Raw genomic sequence first — 20,850 nt, 5'->3', positions numbered from 1 at the left:
ACGTGCCGTGGATATCCACCTCCACAGGCGGCTTCCTGGGGAGGGCGAATCCCCTCTAGATCTTATCCGGGGATAGAGGTTGTGCGCTACCGGGATGCCAGGCCCCTGCTCTCGCAGGGGCCTTGCCTTTCCAGTAGGTCTGGGTGGTAAATTCCGTTCCGCTCGAGCAATTTGTGGAATTTGGGTAATTTCGCGTTCCGCGGAGAATGTGAAATTGCCCAAAATCTGCGTTCCGCGACTTCGCAAAATTTTTGCTTGTTCGTGTTCTCAAAATGCACGTTCACAAGATATTTCCCCCAAGCATGAAAACTGTGATTGCAAACAAGAAAAAAGCATTGCGAACAAGCAATTCCGCGTGTTTGTGGAATTTTTGCATGCTTGCAGAAATGTTTTAGTTTCGCGGAGATTTGCGTAATGCGATTACGCAAATTCCGCCCACCCCTACTTCCCAGGTGGCTCCCCCTGACGCTTTGATGTTTTTTCTGACTACAACCTCAGATCAGACGTGGCGAACCACTGAATTTAAGCATATTACTAAGCGGAGGAAAATAAACTAACCATGATTCCCCCAGTAAAGGCGAGTGAAGAGGGAAGAGCCCATCGCCGAATCCCTGCCCAAGGCGAGTGTGGAAATGTGGCGTACAGAAGACCGACTTCTCAGCATCGCTCAGGGGTCCAAATCCTTCTGATCGAGGCACACCCCATGGACGGTGTTAGGCCGGTAGCGGCCCCCGGCACGCCGGGATTGGGTCTTCTCGGAGTCGAGTTGCTTGGGAATGCAGCCCAAAGTGGGTGGTAAACTCCATCTAAGGCTAAGTACGGGCGCAAGACCTATAGCCAACAAGTAACATAAGGGAAAGTTGAAAAGAGCTTTGAAGAGTGGGTTCAAGAGGGCGTGAAACCGTTGAGAGGTAAACGGGCAGGGTCTGTGCAGTCCGCCTAGAGGATTTAACACAGCGGGAAGGTTTGTGGCCCAGGAGTTCCAGATCCCCTCTGTGGGACCATCGCCCGAGTCTACCCATTCCCCACAGGGAGCATTTCCTCCGGGGCGGTACACCACGACTGGCTTGGGGACGGCTGGGAAGGCTTCGGTGTGGCAGGTGGCCTTCCGCTTGGCAGAGGGTGTTACAGGCCCCTTGGCAGCAGCTTTGCTGTGCCCACTGGGCCGAGGGAGATTTGAGCGTATCCGCGCCCTCCCTCAGGTACCTGTTCCCGCCCGTCCCTCGGGCGTGTCGGGCATGAATGGGGGGACGGGGCCCCCTGCTCCCGGAAGGACTGTTGACTGGGGCGGACTGTGCTCAGGGCACCCCGACCGCATCGCGCTGCTCGACGGGGAGGACCATGCTGGGCTCCACAGGTCTGCGGCGATGTCGGTTACCCACCCGACCCGTCTTGAAACAGGGACCAAGAGGTCTAACATGTGCGCGAGTTGGAGGGCCGAGTGAAACCCTGTGGCGCAATGAATATGAGGACCGGCGTGCACCGGCTGAGGTGGGATAATGCAGCGCTTCCAGCGACGGGCGCACCACTGTCCCGTCTCGCCTGCTCCACCAGGGAGGTAGAGCATGAGCGTACATGATAGGACCCGAAAGATGGTGAACTATGCCTGGGCAGGGCAAAGCCAGAGGAAACCCTTGTGGAGGTCCGTAGCGGTCCTGACATGCAAATTGGTCATCCAACCTGGGTATGAGGGTAAAGACTAATCGAACCATCTAGTAGCTGGTTCCCTCCGAAGGTCCCCTCAGGATAGCTGGCGCTCGGAGCCCCCAGTTTTATCTGGTAAAGCAAATAGGGCCAAAATGGTCTCAACCTATTCTCAAACTTTAAATCAGTAAGAAGCTGGGCTCGCTTGGGTGGAGCTGGGCATGGAATGCGAGTGCCTTGTGGCCCACTTTTGGTAAGCAGGAATGGCACTGCGGGATGAACCAAACGCCGGGTTAAGGCGCCCGATGCCAACGCTCATCAGATCCCAGAAAAGGTGATAGCGTGATGGTGAGAAATGGCGAAGCAAACAATCACAATTCAAGATGTGGTAGTTCCTGGGGATTAAAAACCCTGTTAAGGGAGGAGGAGCTTAGCGCACATCCAAGATGGTCGCGTGAGCAAAGGGCTCCCGGGACCCTCACCGCCTCCCGCATATATCCTGTCACGAATCCTGATACAGACGACAGGTTATTACGGACATGACCCTGCTGACATAAAAGCTCTTTTCAGGAATCGATTTGGATGCCGGGAACCGGACTTACTCTACTCCGATAGTTGAAGGCCTACACGAGGAGCAGCCCGGGACTCGAGTCCCCGAGATACCCTGGAGGCAATTGAACAACAACGGCCAGTGGAAGTCGACTGATGCCCTTGACGTACTTTCGGTTTTGTTTTCTGGTTCTTGTTTACTGAAACCGGCTGCCCTCTGACTTTGTTGGCCCATGGTCTAATTGGATTGTACGCTTGCATGCTGCGCCTCGTCTTCTGACTTTTCTCAGCTTGATTCGCGAGGAGCCATTCACACCAGGTCCCAAAGGCCCCTTCGGGGCGCGTCGCTCAACATGGCGAACAAGCCTGAAAGTGAGAAACAGATGACCAAGACCACGCACCGAGGGGGTGCCATTCAATCCAATATCATGGATCGCAAAACTCGCCCTAAAGGATCCCCCAGTGGTATTGGCAAACCCTCGGACGAGCTTGGAGCTGGCTCCCCAGCGACGGAGGAGTTGACTTTACGAGATGTCATGGGCGCCATTGCGAGCATGAAAACATCCATGGGCCAGCAATACGAGACTGTTTGCCCGCCGGCTGGATGACTTCGAAAGTCGAGCAAGGCGCACCAATTTTCGTATCATCGGGGTTCCGGAGAAGTCCACTGAATTGACGACGGAGCTCCTTGTGGAGGACCTGATACTGAATCATCTCGCCCCTAAGGGCCTCAGTAACTTTTTTGCGGTGGAGGGTGCCCACAGAGTTTCAGGCGGGAAACACAAACCAGGCGCCCCACCATGGCCCATAATAGCCAGAATTTTCAATTTCAGGGATAGAGATGGCATCCTGCAGGCATCGAGGGCCAATGGCCCCACGAAATTCGAGAATGTGACTGTCAGCTTCTACCCAGACTTCACTCAATCTGTACAGAAGCAGAGGATGGGATTTATGGGGGTGAAACGGAGATTGAGAGACATGGCTTGAAATACGCTATGCTCTTCCCTGCCCGACTACGCATTGAATATAATGAACGAGCGCTCTTTTTTGATCGACCTGAGGTTGTTAGTGACTGGCTGGATACTCTACCGACGCATCGAGACCGCACAGAGCAATCTGGAGGCACAGATGGTGGCCCATTGGAACAGGAGGAGTGAGTGATGACCGGCGCGTACAGTACATGGACTTTGCAGCAGTGGTTTATTGACTTATTGTGTTTGTAAATATAATGGTATATACCCAGAGGCGGCAGGGAAGACGGGACTCTTCCTCCTCCTGGGGTGTGTTTTTCTGTCTCTTTTTATAGACTAGTTTCAGGTTAGGGCGACAGGCACACTGCAAGTTGGGGTGGTTTTTTGGACTAACGCAGGGTTGCAGGGTGGGGGGATGTGTTCCGGGGTTTTCTTGGGGGTGGCGGGGGGAATTTTGCTTTATTTTGTATTGTTTCAGAGGCAATGTATCACTGCATATTTTGACTTTTGTGTCCTTTTCGCTGTTGGGGGGAATCCGCCTTCATTTCTGGGATGGGGGGTAGGGGGTTGAGGGTACTAAGTTGGAATGTCAATGGCTTGGGAGACAGGATAAAATTGGGGATAGTGCTACAGTTTTTGGAACGTCTTTCCCCTGATGTAGTGTTGTTACAGGAAACGCATTTGATAGGGAACACATGCCACGCAATAAATAGGCGGGGTTATCGTCTAGTCACGCACTCGGGATTCACCACTGGGTCGAGGAGGGTTGGTGTCCTTGTTAGGAACTCCCTCCCCTTGGAAATAGATGATACTATCCTAGATGATAGGGGACGACATGCCGCTATTATTGGCAGATGGGAGGGGAAGACGATTTCCATACTCTCCGTGTATGTTCCGCCAGGATTACAAACTACGACATTTGCTGACTTGGGGAAAGTGGTGTTGGGGTTCCCCGAAGGGATTTTGGTTGTGGGTGGAGACTTCAACTATGTTGTCTGTGGTAAAAAAAAAACCCTGTTAAGATGGCATAAGTAGGTGCTGTCTTTTCCAGAAATCATTAACCTCCTCACCAAATTTGACAAACCAGCACCTGCTTCAAACAATGCATCAAGCTACAATAATTCAGATCACAATAAAGGCCCTAGTTCACCCTCCATAGCAGAAGAAGACACAACAGTAGACCTCAGCAAAACCATCAAGTTTGTGGCCTCCTCAGCCAAGAATGACATTGTTACAACCAACTTTGAAAATCTACCTGATGTGTATGAGGTCAGCAAAGAATTAATAACAAAGAAAAGTGACTACACAAAAAAGTCACATATTGGAAATACCCAAATGAAAAGTAAAAATGTGAATTGTGTGGAGACATATCGGGAACCTTTAAAGAATTGAGAAAACATGTCTCCAACAAGCATAAAGGCTTCTATCTCAAAACAAAGAAACCGAATACCAAAATATTGCATGCCATTATGCCAAATGTAAACCCCAAAAAGGAGAGCTGCCATTCCTGTGCAGCTTCTGTGACTTCAGATTTGTAACAAAGATTGGAGTTTCACAACATGATCGGCATACGCATCCATGAGCGCAATATGAGGCTAGACTAGCGGCTCTAGCAAGCAGCAAACCATCAAAATTATGGTCACAGGAAGAAATACTGCTTTTAGCAGAATTGGAAAAAGTGTATGAGAACAGGCAATGTTTAAAAAAGACAAAAAGAAAATTGCCAACATTGGATTAACACTGATGGGGCAGAAGATGCCACTTGCTAAATCAGTGCTGATTAAATTTTTCAGTGCTACAAAAGCATAATTGAAAAAGAAAACAAGAAAAGCCCTACATTTTTGCTGATTGATCGGATACCGAATGAATGGGACATTAGAAATGTATGTAAGAAATTGCACTGTTCGAAATAGCTAATCCCTTCGATGACTTAGATATAAAGGAAGCAGTGCAGTACTCAGCAGGATCTGCCAAGGAATGAGTACCAATCTGAAAATCATTGAAAATTCAGTAAAACAACAAGATTAAAACTTAATGTGAAAAAGACACATGGATTTTATATCAGTAACCATAAAGATAAAATCCTGATTAACAACTGTAAACCATGGTAGTTTAAAAAACAAAATATTGAAAACATTTATCCAGGAGAAAGTGAGAGATACCTCAGATTGAACTTTGATCCACACACTGGCCATACAAGTAATAACAAAATTAAGGAGGTTCTTCTTAATTGGGCTCAAAAACTTGATAATCTACCACTTCTGCCCAACCAGAAAATAGAACATTTTCTACACCTTCCTGCATACACACGTGATGGTATCCTATATTCGAAAAGATCATTTGGGGGACTCAGTACACCAAAACTATGTACAACAATTGGTCTAAACAAAGTCAATAGTTTATTGTATCTCAGGGCAGCTCCAGATCTGTACATAGCTTATTTATTCATGTATGCAGGAGAAGTAATCGCTGAAAAAATTGATAACATCATCAAAACGCACAAACCCAACATTTTAGACAATAGGTTTCAGAGTTATGATTTGAATTTGTTAGCAACATATGATTGGAGAAGGGAAGAATTTGAGATATGGGTAAATCTCCCTGTCCAAGGTGATGATATAAAATACTTAGCAAGTAATCCAACCTCAAAGTTCTGGATCAGCAAGCATAACAAAATGAAAGAAAATCAATACATAGCTGCGCTGATGATAGGAGCAAATGTCTTATACACTAGAGAAACCATCACTAGGGAAAGAAATCGTACTTTTGCAACATGTAGGTACTGTAAAACAATTTCACATATTTCAGGTGCATGTTCCAAAACCAAGGACATTAGGATAAAAAGCCATAATAACATTTTGGAATTGCTCATTGATAGAGGAAAAAGGTGTAGTTGGATGGCATGTAGGGAACCTCATGTTAAGAATACTCAAGGTGATCTACGAAAACCAGATGTAGTGTTTACCAAAAATGGTACAGCTGCAGTGATTGATGTTTCAATTTGGTATGAAAACTCACAAAATTCCTTTGAATTAGCATTTGAGAGTAAAGTTAAATACTATCAGGATCTGTCACAGCAAATAAAAGATCTCACCAAATGTAACACTGTAAAATTTCATGGCTTTATTGTTGGATGTCGTGGTATTTGGCCTCAATGTAATGATGTTGCTCTGGCTGATCTAGGTCTGCAAATGTCATTCCCGTTCAAGAAGAGAGTTTGCTTGACTACTTTAATGGACCCTCCTAAAATGTGCCAAGTATTCATGGACAATTAAATATTAATCTTATGCTGAGATGTACACTTTCTTGCAGCACACATGTCACCCTTATAAAGCATATTGTTTTAAACTGTTGATTCATTAATATTTAAATGTGGTTATATAGGTACATAATAGTTTAGTTGACACAAGATTTAGTAGAGATGTGAATTTTCTAGATGTGAATTTTCTAGAATTTTATAGATGTGCATTTTCGAGTTATATGTGCAAATTATTAATGTATATTTTTATAAATGTGTGCTTATAACAATTTAGATACAAATGTGTACATCATAATTATTGGAATGTCTTGAATGATGAATAGGTCTCAAATAATTACATACACATAATCACCACATACCACACATTGATTATTGATGTCCTGCTGATCATACTTTAATCTCTCGGACTGTTTGTAGACAATTTCAATTGTTGGAATAGTACTGCAGGGTGTACTATCTCTGGCCCACCAGTGAGGGCAGCGTTCAGTGTGGCTGTGCTCCGGAGCAAAAGAATGTTGATTTGTTGGAAGCAAAACCAATTTGACGCTGACGGCCAGTATAATAACCCAGAAAGAGCCACCACGTAGTAGTACAGAAATAGCTAAATGCCTTGTCATCTAATTAGTGATGTGCATGAATGGATGAACGAGATTCTCACTGTCCCTACCTACTATCTAGCAAAACAACAGACAAGGGAATGGGCTTGGCAAAATCAGCGGGGAAAGAAATGTAAGTAGACCTTAACTCTAGTCTGGCATTGTGAAGAGTTATGAGAGGTGTAGGATAAGTGGGAGGCTGCTGGTGGAATACGACTACTCTTATTGTTTTTTTACTTACCCAGTGAGGCGGGGGAGAGCCTCATGGGGCTCTAGCTTCTGGCTCCAAGCTCCCGGCACCCATCGGGTCCAACCCGCTCCGGGGACTATGGCATGTGGGGAATTAGACTGGGGCGGTATACCTGTCAAACGATAATTTCAGGTGGCCCAAGGCGAGATCAGGGAGTACAGAAACCTCCCATGTAGCAGAAGGGCAAAAGCTCGCTTGATCTCGATTTTTAGTATGAATACAAACCGTGAAAGCGGGGCCTCACAATCCATCTGACTTCTTGCGTTTCAAGTAGGAGGTGTCAGAAGAGTTACCACAGAGATAACTGGCTTGTGGCCGCCAAGAGTTCATAGTGACGTTGATTTTTGATCCTTCGATGTCACCACTTCCTATCATTGTGAAGCAGAATTCACCAAGCATTGGATTGTTCACCCACTAATAGGGCACGTGAGCTGGGTTTAGACCATCATGAGACAGCCTACTTTTACCCTACTGATGATGTGTTGTTGCAATGGTACTCCTGCTCAGTACAAGAGGAACCGCAGGTTCAGACATTTGGTGTATGTGCTTGGCTGAGGAGCTAATGGGGTGAAGCTACCATTTGTGGGATTATGACTGAAAGCCCCTAAGTCAGAATCCCCCCTAAACCGCAATGATATCGCAGTGCTGTGAAGCCTCGGTTGGCCTGGGATAGTCAGCCTATTTCGGGGGCCGGTTCGTAGAGCCGCTCGCTTGCGGTCTGGAGTGCAGACAGAAAGGGCCACCTCCATCGCCTTTTGTGCACTGCATGTTTGTGGCGCACCCGGTGCTAAATCATTCGTAGATGACCTGATTCGGGGTAATTGTTTTGTAAGTAGCAGTGCAGCTACCTCGCTGTGATGTATTGAAAATCATCCTCTGAGCCAAGCTTTTGTCTTTCCGTGCGTGGGCGCTCGTGGATGCCATCCTTCACCACACCCAGGGGTGAGTCCATCTGCCAGCGGGACAGGGGGAGGGACACAGAGGGGGCAATGCGGGCCTGCGGGAGGCTGCCTCCACCATGTTCCCTCTGGCATGGGGGCCTCCCCCTCCCTTAACTGCCCCAACGGGGTACAGGGATGGGGGCCACCATCCCTTGAAGGTCAGCAGGGTGACCAGATGGCCTGGGCCGGCCGGGGCTACCCCTTCCCACTGCTCCTACGCAAGTCGAGCAGGGCCGCGAGCAGTCCCGGGGAAGAAGCCTCCCGAGCAATGGCCTCAGAGTGCCTGGCCACCATCGCCATCATCAGACTGCAAGGGTGACTGGGTTCAGCTGTCTCAGGCCCTCTGGGTGCTAGGTCTTCCTGGGCCATTTGGTTGCCTGGCTGTGCGACCAGATGGCCGTGCGGGCTGGGTGACCAGATGACCCTGCGGGCTGGGCGACCAGATAGCTCTGCAGACCAGGCGACCAGATGGCCCTGTGGGCCGGGCAACTAGATGGCCCTGCAGGCAGGGCGACCAGATGGCCCTGTAAGCCAGGTGACCAGGGGGCCCTGCAGGCTGGGTGACCATATGGCAGGCCTGCCGGCTGGGCTATCTCCAATGTTGGTCCTTCCCCAGGGTTCTGTAAGTCCCCACTATGTGGGGTCTTAATAGTCGAGGAAAATGGGCTCCCTGGGCAAGCCGGCTGGGAGAGGACGTGGCCTGGAATGAACCCTTCTTGGTTCCTGCCCCCAAGGCTGTGGGAAGATGGAAGGCACACCTGCATGAGTCAGCATCCTAACGCCCAGGGTCTGTGTGTGTGGGGTGACCGTCAATAGCCAGGGCAGGGTAGCTGCAGAGCGGGGGGGACTGCCTAGCTCCCCGCTGTCTCCGGGGTGAGGAACGGCAGGAGGCCAGCCCTGTGTGAAAGGGGGTCGAGCCAGAGCTGGAGCCCATGGAGAGCTTGGAGAAGCCCTGATCAGGAGACTCCTGGGCCGGTCTGGGATGGCAGTGATTTGCGGATGGCACGCACCGCCCAGGGGTGTCTTCCGGGGTCTGGGGAGGCTCTCCCCAGCAAGGCTAGGTTCAGTAGCAGGCACCGGGCCCGGAGCTTGAGCTACGTCCGGTGGGCCCTGGGATGTGGGAGCCATCAGGTCCTGCGAGCCAGCTGAGGGTCTGGGCGCTGGGGACGGGGATCCAACGAGGCCTGGGGAGGCCCTCTCCGGCCAGGCTAGGATTCAGAAGCTGGGACCAGGATCAGGGCTTGAGCTCACTCCGGCAGGCCCTGGGGTGCAGAAGACCCCCATCCTGCAAGCCAGCTGAGGATCCGGGTGCTGGGGACAGGGGTCCATTGGAGCCCGGGGACGTTCTACCTGGCCTGACTAGGGTTGGAAGCTGGGACCGGGCCTAGGGTTTGAGCTCCATCCGGCAGGCCCCGGGGTGCGAGAGCCCTTATCCTGCAAGGCAGCCAAGGGTCCGGGCACTGGGGTCAGGGTCTATTGAGGCCTGGCGTGGCTCTCCCCGGCCTGGCTAGTGCTCAGAAGCTGGGACCGGGCCCAGGGCTTGAGATCCCTCCAGCGGGTCCTGGGGTGCGGGAGCCTCCGATCCGGCAAGCCAGCCAGGGGTCTAGGGGTCCCATTGGAGCCCAGGAAGGCTCTTCTAGGCCTGACTAAGTTTCAGAAGCTGGTACCGGGCCCAGGGCTTGAGCTCCGTCCGGCGGGCCTTGGGATGTGGGAGCCCCCTGTCCTGCAAGCTAGTCGAGGGTCTGGGCACTGGGGACGGGGCTCCATAGGGGCCTGGGGAGGCTCTCCCTGGCCGGGCTAGGGTTCAGAAGCTGGGACCAGGCTCGGGGCACGAGCTTCATCCAGCAGGCCCTGGGGTGCGGGATCCCCCCAGCCTGCAAGCCAGCCGAGGGTCCGGGCGCTCGGGACGGGGTCCATTGGGGTCCAGGGAGGCTCTCCCCAGCCTGTCTAGGGTTCTGAAGCTGGGACCGGGCCTGGGGCTTGAGCTCCGTCCGGCAGAGCCCCCCCATCCTGCAAGCTAGATGAGGGTCCGGGCGCTGGAGACAGGGGTCTATCGAGCCTTGGGGGCTCTCCCTAGCCTGGCTAGGGTTCAGAAGCTGGGACCAGGCCCAGGGCATGAGCTCCATCCGGCAGGCCCTGCGGTGCAGGATCCCCTCATCCTGAAAGCCAGCCAAGGGTCCGGGCGCTGGGGACGGGGGTCCATTGGGGTCCAGGGAGGCTCTGCCAGGCCTGGCTAGGGTTCAGAAGCTGGGACCGGGTCTAGGGCCTAAGCTCTGTCCAGTGGAACCCCCGTCCTGCAAGCCAACCGAGGGCCCGGGCCCTGGGGATAGGGTCCATCGCGGCCCAGGGAAGCTCTCCCCAGCCTGGCTAGGGTTGGGAATCTGGGACCAGGCCAGGGGGCAGGGGTGGCTGGCTAACTCTGCTCCCCTGGAGCAGTGGAGTTCTCTGCTCACCCCTACTCATGACCCTGTGCAGTTAAGAGAAGACAGAAAAAGACATACTCTGGAGATTAAGGGCATCATTCAGTGTTTGGAGGCAGGGTACTTTGCCACTAATTTGGGGAAATTTCCTGTTACCAAATAAATAAATAAATAAGTCCAGGAGTTGTAAAGCATGGTAAATCACCTGTGAGGGTCACAAGGCGCTGAACTGTAGGCACGGGGAAATTAAGTGATTTCTCCAAAAACACAGGATGTTGATGCCGAGGCTTGAACCTGGTTCCCTGCAGCTATGAATTCAGCAGCTCCGGCCCTTATACCCCATCCTCTCCCAAATTGATGGTCCACTTCTTCTCTATTTAGAGTCAGGCATGCTGTCATGTTTCTGTAGTCAGTGCCCCTGCTGTCTCTGCCCGCGGAAAGCCTGCACTATAATTCTGATGAGTTAGTGTAGGCACATCAGACTGTATGCCCTATTTAGAGTGGATCGTCTGATGTAATCCCGAATAGACAAGCAATAATATGACCCCCAACAACTTGGGAAGAATAGCCCGGGGTGCCAGGGTCCTCTGTATTTTTCTTTTTTTTTCTAACCTTTCAATCTGGGAGTTGGGTTTGAAAAATCAAAAATATTTGCAGAGAGGCTGCATGAAAAAGGTCTCCACTCTGAAAACTTCTAGGCCTTATATACAAGCCCCTTGCGCCACAAGTAGGCCACTTTTTCCCATTTTAAAAGTGGCGCACCAGCGACGCTAGGGGCTTGTAAATAAGGCCCTTGGAGCTTTCAGAGGAGCCACCCAGATGCCACTCCTTTAAAGGCACAGAGATCTCTACCAGGCCAACGGATATTTCTGAATATGGCAGACGGTAGTCAGCCAGGGGTGTGGAGGTAATGGCCTCTATACCTTGGCAGATGGTGGGCCACCCACCGAACTCTAAATGATGTCCTAAGTTTATGCTTGTATTATGGGGCTGTAAGATATATTAACAAAGAGCGTCCAAATGTTAATGCAAATGATCAAAGTCGCCAAAAATAGGAGAGCATCTAACGAGTCACTCATTGCCTCCTGTTTCCTACAATACAATTATTACCCTATGTGCCTTGCATTTGTGTGTGCTATTCTGATTATAGTGATGCAAAGCAAATATTGGATTACTGATTGGGAAATTACATGTAATTTTGCAAGTACCAAATTCGCTCCTGCAAAGTTGCATCCAGGTTAAGAAAGAACAAACTGAAGCAACTCAGAGAGATGTTGAATTTGAACAATTGAAATAACGCCTTCTTACACACTAGATTAAGCCAATGCATATTGGTGATTCGTTTTGGTTGGCATCAAGATAGCATTTATTTTGTCATTATCGTGGCTTCAAATTTTTCACTCAATCTGGGGATGCCAGAACTAGTATACCATTTTGTTTTTGTTTAATAGATTTTTATTGAACATTTGTGCAAAAAACAGAATACATGCCATAAATGAACACAGTATAAATATGAATAGGAAAATACAATCAGGCATAATAACATTCAATCAATTATATCAAAAGCGATAGGCAGGGGATGGGGTAGGAGAAAAGAAAGATAGAAGAAAGGAAGAAAGAAAAGAAAGAATGAAGAAAAAGGAGAAAAAAGGAAGAAGAAAGAAGAGAAGACAAAAAAGCGAATAAGACTCATCTAGCGGGGGTAGTAGAGGAAAGATAAGAAGTAAAAGGAAGCCATAGAAGATCAAATTTTATTTTTTGAGCGATAGAGGAAGAGGAGACAGTAGCAATCCTATGTTCATCACAAATAAAGTGTCACCACATGGGAAATGATAATTTGGAATTATCTTTCCATGACAATAAAATTACCTTCAAAGCTAGAGCAATAAAAAGGTCACACAGTCTAGATTCAGATGTGGCTATATCTATATCAGGCGATAAGGATCCTAGAAAAACATATATAAATGATATAGCAGTATTAAACTTAAAAATGGACATGCAAACCTTCCAAACTGAATTCCAAAAGGAAGAAACAGCAGCACACATTCATATAATAAATGAGTTAGTGTTCCTGTAGCATTAGAACAAGACCAACATAGGGGAGAGGAATTAGGAGAAAATTTGCAAATGCTAACAGGAGTAATAATCGCTCTATGATAAACAAAATATAAAGATTGAGTTATACGTGCAGCTGCAGAAACTTTAAATAACTTAGACCAAAGTTTTTCCCACATAGTAATAGAAAAAGAAACAGATAAATAATTTTCCCAAGTAACTTCAATATTAGATTTGGAACGAATTTGAGCATTAGATAACAATATGGTATAAACAAGAGCAGCCTTAGGTCTGTGGGTAGAGAATAAAAGATATAAAGGAGTCAAGGGTATTATGGATGGAAAGTCAGTTGGAAGTGGGAAAGTAGCTAAATAAGATTGGATAGCTGTAGTAATAATAGTGTATTCACTAAAAAGAGCATCGGGTATTTGATAACGGAGTTGCAAATCTTGGAAGGGAATAATAGTGAAATTATGGAGGAATTGATAAACAAAAGATACATTCTTCTCCTTCCAGTATTTGTAATAAAAAGATTTACCCTTGTATTTGAGAAATGTATTATACCAAATAATGGAGGATAAAAAACATTGCAAGGGGGTTACATCTTTAGAGAAGGTAGTTGAGATGAGAGTCTGTGAATATTTCAAAATGGGATATTGGGATAAAAAGGAACAATTAGACATAAAAGCAACATGCTTAAAAGAAAAATCCTTTAAAAGTGAGCGTTCAAAGAGAACCCATTTAGGGACCGGCATGTTTAGAAAGTCATAAGCTAGTGAAAACGATTGTTTAATCAGAAAAGCTGAATAATAAGCTTTAAAATTAGGGAATCGGACACCACCTTCAGTTTTAGGATGAGTAAGTTTAAGCAAAGCAATACGAGGATGTTTATGATTCCAAAGGAATTTTGTACATATAGAGTATATTCGGGAAAAATACACATTGGGAATTTTATTGGGAAGCATTGAAACAGTATACAACACATGGGGAGTAATCATCATTTTAATAGTGTCCAATCTGCCCCACCAGGAAAGAAATAGTGGGGACCAGAGAAGGAGAAGGGATTGAAGTTTCTTAATCAAATTATTAAAGGTACATTTTAGAGTATCTGTTAGGGTTGACGAAAACCAAATATCCAAGTATTTAGTTTTGGAAGGGCACCAGGTAAATTCAGTATCACTGAACATAAATTGGGAGCAAACAGAGTTTAAGGGTAGAACTTCAGTTTTGGATACATTAAGTTTATAGCCAGAGATAGAGGAGTAAAGTTGGACTTCATTCATAAAATATGGCAACGAATCAACAGGATTGGACATATAAACTAAGATATCATCCGCATATGCAGAGATTTTTGTGTCAACAGAGGAAAATTTAAAGCCTGCAATCATGTGATTATTGCGGATACGCTCTAGGAATGGTTCAAGGCATAGAATAAATAATAAGGGAGAAAGGGGGCAACCTTGCCTTGTACCACGAGACAAAGAAATGTATTTAGAAAACTGATTAAAAATGCTGGCACAGGGACAGGAATATAATAATTTAATATAGGAAATAAATGAGGGCCAAAAACCAAACCATTGGAGGGTCTGAAACATAAATTGCCAATTAATTTGATCAAATACTTTTTTTGCATCCAAAGAAAGAGCAGCAAGGGGGTCTTTAAATTTTTTACTAAGGGAAATAATGTTAGCAAACATACGTGCATTATCTGATGCTAGCCTGCCCTTTACAAAGCCAACCTGATCCGTTTTAATCAAAAGGGGAATAATGTTATCAAGACGAGAAGCGAGGATCTTGGCAAAAATTTTACAATCATAGTTAATTAAAGATATAGGGCGGAAATTTTTGCAATAAGAGTGGTCCCTATCTGGTTTGGGGATAATAATGATTAACGCGTCCATGAAGGACCCTGAAGCTTTGGCATCAGCAATAAAGGAGTTGAAGAGTTGTAAAAGTTTAGGGGCAAAAATCGAGTGGAATGTGGAATGAAATTCGACAGGAAGGCCATCAGGTCCAGGTGCTTTAGAGTTTTTTCAAAACATCAATGGCAATAATTACTTCTTGATTGGTAATGTCTTTCTCTAAGTTAGCAAATTCATCAGGGAGGGCCTGTGGAGGCGGAAGACCTGAGAAAAAGGAATCAAGGTTCTGAGTGGAGGGGAAAGTGTCATCAGAGTAACGAGATTGATAATGGTTATGGAAGACATCTGCAATATCGTCATCAGATGACACTAATTTGTTGGTTGTTTCATGAAGAATGGGACCCATGGTTTTGCGTTCAGATTTAATTTTCAGATAATTAGCTAACATCTTGCCCGCTTTATTTGGACCACCATGATACTTAGATTAGATTTTAAGCAAAACGTTACAGGCTTCAATAGTTGCTAGTTTATTAAGTTCCGTTTTTGCTGCAATTAGGGAATGAAGGGCAGTGGAATCTTTAGAAGTAAAATAAGTATGTTCGAGTCGTTTAATGGTTTTCAATTGAACCTCATATTTAGCTTTAGCAACTTTTTTCTTCTTAGAGACAAAGGATATAACAAAGGCACGTAAGGCAGCCTTGAAAGCATCCCATGTTCTAGGAATAGATGTGTCCGAGGGAACATTAAAAGCAAAAAATTCATTAATAAAGGTGGTGACATTCTTGATAAAAATTGGGTCAGATAATAGGAAAGTATTGAATTTCCAACGTCTAAATTTCGAGGCGGTAAGGGAAAAATCAAGTGTAGCATAGACAGGTGCGTGGTCTGATATAAAAATTGAACCAATTTCCGATTTCTGAATAGAGGGAAGCAAGGATTTACTAACTAAAATGTAGTCGATTCTAGATCTGGTATGATGCATATTTGAGAAAAAAGTATATTCAAAGGAGTCAGGGTTACACGTTTTCCATAAATCATAAAATGGACGAGGGGCAATGGCCGATTGGAATGATTTGTGAGTTTTGTCAGGCAGGAATTTACATTTAGATAGTCTATCAGAGTAAGGATCCAAACATTAGTTAAAGTCCCTGGCCACAACAATATTAGGGCAATCAGTAGAGGATAGGAGAATTTTATTAAATTTGGGATCTGGGCGAACAGGACCATAAATATTCAATAGAACTAATGTCTTGTTCTGGACTACAATCTTAGCCGTCACCCATCGTCCATTGTCATCATGTTCAGTAGAAATAATTTGAACTGACAAAGCTTTGTTAAATAATATAGCGACACCACTTTTCTTGTTGGAAGCAGGGGAAAAAACAACTTGACCCACCCAGTGCCTTTTTAACTTTAACGACTCCACATCAGAACAATGAGTCTCTTGGAGAAACGCAATTTGAGATTGAAGTTTAGATAAATGTGACAATACCTTTTGACGTTTGACAGGGTTTCCAAGACCACGAACGTTCCATGAAACAAGATTACACATAATGGAGGATTGGAGGGACAAAAAACCTATGAAGGGAAGACACTTCAGGAAGGAGACTACAAAGGAAAACACAGCAAACAAAAATGTTACAAAAGGTTAAATCATCATGAAAAACTACATAAGCAAAACATGTGAACTCCGACACAATCGTCAATATTAATAAGAAATACAGAGTGACCAATAAAAGATAGAGAAGTAAGAAGCAGAGAGAGAAAGAGAAGAAATGAGTAAGTGGAAAGTAGGAAAGGAAAGGGAAAGAAACAGATCAAGGAAACAAAGCCAGATCTGTAAAATAAAGAGAATACAGTGAAAATGGAGCATGGTGACGAACGGCAAGGCAGACCACTGGCAGAGAGAAAGAGAGAGAAAGAAATATGATATACAGAAAAATAAGGAAAGAGCAACTCAAGTAGGAATATGCCAGATTTGAAGATTATATAAGAAGGAAAACAGCAAACAACAAAATTGAAAAGAAGGAATTGTTAGTGAATTAATAGAAACATATTCTGAGTAGAAGTGGGATAAAAGTAAGAAACAGAGAGAATGAAAAAGAAAACACTTAAGCAGTTGTATCCATTCCGGTGGAAGGAAACTTTGGAAGAATAACTTTAGTTTTTCAAGATCATCAAAAGTACGTAAGCGCCCATCATGAGTAACCTTGCAGATGCAAGGATGTAGGATGCCATATTGAAGGTTAAGATGTCTCATTTGAGGACGTAACGCCAGGAACTCCTTTCGGCGAGCATTTGTTGCATTGGAAACATCCTGTGAGATGTAGATGTTATTACCCGACCAAATAAGATGATGTTTAAGCTTAGCAGCTTTCAGGATAGACATTAGTTCGGTAAATTCCAGGAAGAGCATGATGATGCCTCTAGGTCTAGCAGAATTAGTAGCAGGTCGTCCTAATCGGTGAGTTCTTTGAATGTTTAGAGGATTAGAGGAGGGTGAAAGACCTTGTAGCTCTGGTAGAAATTTTTGAAGTAACTCAACCATATTAGGCCCCTCAACGTTCTCCGGCAGACCATAAAGGCGTAGGTTATTTCTACGATTTCTGTTTTCATGGTCCTCAGTGTGTAATTTTAGTTTGTGAATTTCCTGCTCTAGCATTGGTATTTTAGTAGAGACATCTTGAATGTTACTAACGCGTTATTCTAATTCCAGAACCTTGCCTTCAATAGTTATCCATCTCTCCTCCATTTGCTTCAATTTCTCATTAGTTCAAGACATAAAAGGTTGAAGACCACGTACTTCATCCAAAATTGAATCCAAGACTGGGTTAGGAGAAGTGTGGATTGGAGATGGAGGATCATTTTTATGTCTCTTTGGCTTGGTACCGGTAACAGATGATCTAACTGAGGGAGAGTCATTAGCCATCGTATGTAGTTGGGTAAAATACACCAAGAGTAGAGGAGAAGGTGTACCAACACAAGAGTACCCAGAAAGGAGTAATATTAGTAGAATTGCACTGCCAAAGGAAATGAAAACATGTGCTCTGCGACTAGAAAAAAGCGGCCGCACACATTTCCAATAAAGGATGAGTTGGCATCAAAAAAGATAACATTAAGGAGCGCTGCACAGAGTCAAAATGATGTGACTAGAATTATCCAGCATATTCGGTCAAATGATGAGGAAATCCTTCAATTCAAGAAGTGCAGTATGAATAAATAGCAATGTGCATGGTTGACGGAAGTTATTTCAGAAGGAATCAGGAAACATCAAAATATAACCAACAGAGTCCGGGAAGGCTTTGGTTACAAACAGGAGGCGAGGAGAAAAAAGGGCTCGTAAATTAATGAACCGCAAATAAAGTAGCGGTAAGACGCACCTTTCAGGAGAGCAAGAGCGTAAAAAAGGTATCCTCAAGAAAATGTAGCTGTTAGAGGGTCATGTGAATCGTATTGGAATGTAGTATTATCGCTGTTGAAGTTGCACAGCAGGTAACGGGGCTTACTGCAGAGCGAGTCGGCCTAAAATGGCGGTCCCTCCCACTCGTTCTGAGGAAAATGTGTCGTAGACATGAACTATCGCTCCAGCGATATATGGGAGATGTAAATCCTGTCCATCGACTCACCACATGATGCAGTTGCGAATACCGTCACTCCTGAAGCAAAAAGAGGTGTGGAAACGGCAGTCATTTGAAGAAGAGCCCCACCAACTTGCGGAGCTCACGCCAGGGGCGGCAATCTTGTCGCGGCGATCAAACCACGCCCCCCAGAACTAGTATACCATAACCCTGAAATAGATTGGTAAATGAGAGCAGTACTGTTCCATTCCCAACATTGTCCTGAATCATTTTTGTTGTGAATAAAAGAAGATAAAATGTAGAGGTAGCCAGGTAATTGATCCAAGTCAGGTGTTTATTAGTTGGTTTCAATATGATAAGTATTAGGTCCCACCAGGAGCTTGATGGATGTTGCTCATAACATAACATAACATGTGTATTTGTAAAGCGCACGTTCACCCAGCGGTTTCTTGGCGCTGAATAACAGATGTTTATTGTTACCCAACTCAATGGTACTCATTTTATCGACCTCAGATGGATGAAAGGCTGAGTGGACCCGCCGGGATTTGAACCTGTGACCATGAGGTCGAACACAGGCCCCTGCAGTGGACGCATTAGTCCACTGAGCCACCAGACCCGGCTTAGCTCAGCCCTCACTCACCAACTGACATTCTCCACACACACCAGGCACACACACATTCTATTCAGTCTGACATCACGCACACCAACATTCCACGCAGACATCTCACTCATACTGGCTGAGCAACCTAAAAGGAGATAAATCTAGTTACAACAATTTTATACTCCCCATCTTCCTGTTCGACCCGATGGTGCAACGAGAAAGACCATTTAACAATACCTGGGTTCACCACAAGAAAAGGACCTTGTGGATGCCTTGAACTGTAAGGGAGCTGATAAATCATCACAGGATCACTATTATAGAGGAATTATTAAGACCAGGAGCTATCCTGTAAACAACCAGCAGCCTACAGTATTACATGTACGAGAACAACAGTTTCTGATAATGGTATATTCATTCAATTAAAAGAAACCTTGCATCAATTGGGGTGCACGATTATTGAAATAAAAGACTGTGAATATCATATAATTTAAAACAACAGACAAGCCTTGCAAGAGTTGTTGAAAGAAGTCTTATGATGAAGGCTACACGTTTTCTGGTTTTGTTGCATCTGGCCCTTGTCAGTTGCATAAAAGTGGAAATATAGTAGTTGCAGCGTCATTTTTTTTTTTTACAAAACACAAAATAAATATAGGTAATACAGACAAAATTAGCAAATGAAACACCATAAAGCCTGGATAGCTACTTAGAATGTATATCATACATTATAGATAATCCATTTCTTCAATAAATTGAATTCCAAAAAAGTGCTGAGAGCTGAAGTATTCACAGATCTAAAGCCAGGGTAAGCTGTATGGCAATTATTTAGCAAGACAGGTGTCCTGCATACGTGTGTTAAGTTGTGATATAATAATGTATTATTTGAGGAGTAGATATGAGTCAAAACAAGCAGAAGAGACACCGCCACCATCAATGTCCGCTTCTAACACTGAATGAGTCTACTGCTCATGCTGCCTCATCTGTACTCGGTTTCAAACAAGTGGCACAAACATATTTACCTGATGATTTTGTATTTCTCCATAAACCATATCTTGTTATAAAAAGTTCCTAAAAATGTAAGCCAGTTAAGGACATCGTTAAGTTAGTAGATGAGGATCAAACATTGACACAAATATGTTGTGCATGAATAGATTGTGCACTTGAGATAGCATTGACATGGTATGTAAGGGAGATGGCAACGTACACCAAGAGATTTAAGATATACACCTATTTGAGTTGCTGCCAGATTCACTTCCATGCCTCCAAAAGACACACACAACCGTTACAGAGTTCCTTAAGGTGATACGCTGCTGGCAAGGACTTATAGTGGGCAACACCTATTCCAGTTATGCCAGAGGAGTTCTGTTTTGGGTGGCACCTGGGGTACCTTTTGAGATGAATTTCAAGAAGGTGGACGCAGAGGTCAGGTATGTTGGTCTCCAGGGCCCTTGAATGGGGTACCACTGACGATAATGACTTGCTATGCCCAGAATTCTGATATTCCCACATTCATGAATGTCCTGTCCCCATCCCCACTAAATGAAATGCAGGCTCTGTGTGTGTGGGGTGTTGATAATCATCGAGTGCCAGATCTAGACATGGATTGCACCACTTCACTGCTTTGGAGCATTCAGGCACAAACAAACATAAAAGGTCTCAAGCAATGGGCAAGAGACAGGCAGGTTTTTGAGGGGTGGTGCCTATTGTATCTGGAGTATCGGGACTATTCCTTTTTTATTTAGGCTACACCCACTGCACACATGCATTGATCTGGCTTACGGTAACATAGTAATGGTGACAGAGGCCGAATACCTGAGACGCACCTTCTTGGAACACTGCCCCCCCAAACTGGCAATTAAGTGAGGACAAGCCTGACCAAGTATTCCCACGTGGAGACTGCATCCAGATGCGTTAGCTGACCCGATGTGCAAATCTATGTTGGAAAACCACATTGAGAAGTACTTTGAAGACAATGCAGATACAGCGACAAATGAACTGATAGATTGGGATGCCTTTAAAGTAGTCTTTCAGGGACTGTGCATCAAGACCTCCTATGGGGTTAAACATATGTTGATCAAGGAGCTAACAGGACTCGAGAACACTATGCGGGCACTCAAGAATAGAACC

General features: G+C 45.4%; 1 pseudogene; it reads left to right on the top strand.

Moving 5' to 3' along the window:
• The first annotated feature begins 489 nt into the window (after positions 1 to 489).
• On the top strand, positions 490 to 8,162 carry LOC147729918 (28S ribosomal RNA; annotated as a pseudogene).
• Positions 8,163 to 20,850: the final 12,688 nt, after the last annotated feature.

Source organism: Lissotriton vulgaris, chromosome 2_1 (genome assembly GCF_964263255.1).
Source record: "Lissotriton vulgaris chromosome 2_1, aLisVul1.2, whole genome shotgun sequence".
Classification (NCBI taxonomy): Eukaryota; Metazoa; Chordata; class Amphibia; order Caudata; family Salamandridae; genus Lissotriton; species Lissotriton vulgaris.
Note: the sequence above shows the minus strand (reverse complement) of the source record. Positions and strands in the feature narration are given on the sequence as shown.